The sequence below is a fragment of the Callithrix jacchus genome, chromosome 13 (assembly GCF_049354715.1).
Source record: "Callithrix jacchus isolate 240 chromosome 13, calJac240_pri, whole genome shotgun sequence".
Classification (NCBI taxonomy): Eukaryota; Metazoa; Chordata; class Mammalia; order Primates; family Cebidae; genus Callithrix; species Callithrix jacchus.
This window is the reverse complement of record NC_133514.1, coordinates 83,404,503-83,409,035: the sequence shown is the minus strand read 5'-3', so window position 1 is coordinate 83,409,035 and position 4,533 is coordinate 83,404,503.

The window sequence follows — 4,533 nt, the reverse complement described above, 5'->3', positions numbered from 1 at the left end:
CAAACATACATTGGTCTGTGTGTGTTTTTATACCAATGTCATCCTGTTTAATTACTATAACTTTACAATATAATTTGAAACAAGGAAGAGTGATGCCTCCTACTTTGCTTTCCTTTCTCAAAATTATTTTGGCTATTCAAGATATTTTGTGGTTCCATGTCCATTTTAGAATTTTTTTATATTTCTGTGAAAAGCATTGAAATGTGTATAGATATTGCATTGAATCTGTTTATCTCTTTAATCAGTAGTAAGTGTATTTTAACAATATTAATTCTTCCAGTCCACAAGCACGGGATAGTTTTCCATTAATTATGTCTTCAATTTATTTCTTCAGTGTTTTATAGTTTTCAAAGCATAGATCTGTCACTTCCTTGGTTATATTTATTTCAAAGTATTTTGTTCTTTTTAATGCTATCATAAATGGAATTTCTTTTTAGATTGTTTTCCAGATACATTAGTATTGATTTAAAGGAATACAACTAATATTTGTACATTGATTTTGGACCATGCTCCTTTTGTGAATTTACTTACTAGTTCTCACAATCTTTTTGCATCATCTTTAAGATATTCTTCATACAGAATCATGTTATCTGCAAACATACTACTTAGCATTTGATTACAATCACTCATATCAAAATACTAAGCAGTAATTCCTTGATATCCTTGCAGGATTTGTTCCTGGATATCCCTCAGAAACCAAAATCTTTGAATGCTCTAGTACTTTATATAAAATGGCATAGTATTTACACATAACCTATGCAATCCTCCCATTTATTTTAAATCATCTCTAGATTACTTATAATATCAAATATAATGTAAGCGCTATGGAAATAGTTGTTATACTGTATTGTTTAGGGAATAATGACAAGAAAAATGTTTGTAGGTGTTCAATACAGAATGAGAATGAATTATATATATTTTTTTCTTGGCAGTAAAATTGTACATGTTTTTTTAAGCAATTAAAAGACAATTTTTACAACCAAAGATTCAGTTTGTTTGAATTTTCACCACTTAACAAGTGAAAAGTCATTGTTAGTTTCCCTGATACAAAGGGCAAAGAACTAGCTGCCCCTTTCAGCTATAGTGAGCTACATCATTAATGCCACACATCAGACCTTGGAGAGTCATTTTTCCATTTAATCTTCCCGGCTTTCCTTTACAATTCCTCCCCATATTTCTCATTTGAGCTGATATTTTATATTGCTTGAGCTCAACACAAAAAGTTAAATTGGGTGTACGAAATGTTCTTTTTTTAAAATGAAAGTATTTTGCTTAGAAGGATGATTTAAAAAACATTCAGATAGATTCAGTGAGAGTATACGCTTTGATATGTTGAAAGAAATCTGCTTCACAAATAAGATAAGATGTTTTTGAAAAAAATGCAAATGACCTCAAAGGCATTACATTGAATATAACTTTGGATAGCTTTTAAAAGAATTGCATCATGGAAAGACAGATCTCTAACATAGAGAGGAAAGGAATCACACAAATACAATTCTAATACTTGGTTGAAAATGTGGAAATCATGTTTCAGAAACAGTGTAAAATTTATAAAAGTAAAAAGCATTTGCTTTCATTGCTTCATATAGCCTATAGAAAAAAAATGACAAAAGCCAACACATTTTCTGCCACTCCCCACTCAAGTAAAGATGGCAGACATAATACCAAAAAGTTTCTTATTGTTCATTTGCAGTTAATCTTCAAATCCTTCTCAAGCTGTAGATGACATCTATATATTTCTTTCTATATGCATTAGTTTTTCTAAGTATTTCATAAAAATTAAATTATATAATGTGTGGTATTCTGCCACTGGCTTCTTTCACTAAATATGCTAATTTCCAGCTTTAGCCATGTTGTATTATATGTCAATAGTTAGTTCTTTATTACTGAATTATATCCGTTATATAAACAGAAATCATTGTTTATACATTCATCATTTGACAGATATTGGGTTGGTTCTAATTTTAAGCTACTATAAATAAATGCTTCTACTAATATCTTTGTATTGTCATATATTTAATTTTTCTTGAGTGGAATACAAGGTAGACTCCCAGATGTGGATTTTCTGGGTCACGTTTATTTTATTTTATTTTTTTAAGATTTCCAAACAGCCGGCCCGGTGGCTCACGCATGTAATCCCAGCACTTTGGGAGGCTGAGGTGGACGGATCACGAGGTCAAGAGATTGAGACCGTCCTGGCCAACAAAGTGAAACCCTGTCTCTACTAAAATATAAAAATTAGCTGGGCATGGTGACATGCGTCTGTAGTCCCAGCTACTCAGGAGGCTGAGGCAAGAGAGTTGCTTGAACCTGGGAGGTGGAGGTTGGAGTGAGCCGAGATCGCACGATTGCACTCCAGCCTGGCGGCTGGTGACAGAGTGAGTGAGACTCTGTCTCAAAAAAAAAAAAAAAAAAAAAAAAAAAAATTGCCAAACAGTTTTCCAAAGTGTCTAGGCTATTTAACATTTCCAATTAACCCTTAGGCATCAATGTATTAGGGTGGTAGCTTCTGCACATCTTCTTCAACTCTTGTCATTATTCATCTTTTTGAGTATAGCCATTCTAGTTGGGTGTATAGTGGTATTTTATTGTAGTTTTAATTTGTATTTCCCTAAATATTAATGATGTGTGTTTACGTTATAGCGTTTAATTCTTATTTTTATAACTTTTTTGATGAAATGATGATAAAAAAGTTAGCTCTTGTTTTCTGTCTTATTATTTACCTTTTTAAAATCCCTTTTGTATATTGGATACATGTTCTTTATCAGGGAATATACCTTGGAGTCTACTCAAGAAAACATACAATTTTCAAATAATTTCTCCCTATTTGTACCTTATTGATTTTTAATAGTATGCTTTAAAAATTTTGAATTTATCAATTAATAATTTTTCATTTCTTTCTTTTTTAGTGTGATGCCTTCTTTTCTTTTTAGAAAATGTGTTTTCAAGTTATAATTTTTACTCATCTGTGAATTATTTTGCTATTTACTTTGAAGGGTTTTCTTTCTTTCTTTAGTGGATGCTCTAGAGATTACAACATGCATCTTAACCAATGACAGTATACTTCCAAATAATATAAAATTGGTTCTAATAAAATATGAACATATTGTTTTACTGTGGCACATTTTCTTTTCTTACTTTGTACTATTATTTTACTAAATATTTATGGGTTGTATAAAGTCAGTATCAATGTGTTAAAATTATTGTTTTAATCAATCTCATATACATATTATACTTTGGGCCCTGGGGCACAAGTGCACATCCTGCATCCTGCAGGATTGTTGCATAGGTACATACATGTCATGGTGGTTTGCTGTCTCCATAACCCCTGTTGCCTACAACAGGCATTTCTCCTGGTGTTATTCCTCTTCATCCCCCTCGGCCCCCACTGACCCCCTCCTTCCCTCACTGACACCCCACTCCCACATATCCCAGTGAATGTTGTTCCCTTTCTTGTGCCCAAGTGTTCTCGTTGTTCATCACCAGCCTATCAATGAAAACATGCGGTGTTTGGTTTTCTGTTCTTGTGTCAGTTTGCTGAGAATGATGGTTTCTAGAATAATTTGTGCCTCTACGAAGGAAAGGAACTCATTGTTTTGTATGGCTGCATAGTATTCCATGGTGTATATGTGCTACATTTTCTTTGTCCAGTCTGTCACTGATGGGCAGTGGGGTTGGTTCCAGGCCTTTGCTATTGTAAACAGCACCATGATGAACATATGTTTACATGTGTCTATATAATAGAACGATTTATAACCCTTTGGGTATATCCAGTAATGCGATTGTTGGGTCAAATGGAATTTCTATTTCTAGATCCCTGAGGAATTGCCACACTGTCTTCCACAATGGTTGAACTAATTTACACTCCCACCAACAGTGAAAAAGTGTTCCTTTTTCTCCACATCCTCTCCAGCATCTGTTGACTCCAGCTTTTTTAATGATTGCCATTCTAACAGGCATGAAATGGTATCTCAATGTGGTTTTGATTTGCATTTCTCTAATGACCACTGATGATTAGCATTTTTTCATATGTTTGTTGGCTGCATAAATATCTTATTTTGAAAAGTGTCTGTTCATATACTTTGCCCACTTTTGAATGGATTTGGTTCTTTTTCTCATAAATCTGTTTTAGTTCTTTGTAGATTCTGGACATTAGCCTTTTGTCAGATGGGTAGATTGTAAAAATTTTTGCCCATTCTGTTTGTTGCTGGTTTACTCTAATAATTGTTTTGTTTGCTGTGCAGATGGTCTGGAGTTTAGTTAGACACTACTTGTCTACTTTGTCTTTTGTTGCCATTGCTTTTGGTGTTTTAGTCATGAAGTCCTTGCCTATGCCTATGTCCTGAATGGTCTGGCTTAGGTTTTCTTCTAGGGTTTTTATGGTGTTAGGTCTTACGTTTAAATCTTTAATACATCCAGAGTTAATTTTTGTGCAAGGTGTAAGGAAGGGGTCCAGTTTCAGCTTCCTACATATGGCTAGCCAGTTTTCCCAACACCATTTATTAAACGGGGAATCCTTTCCCCGTTGCTTGT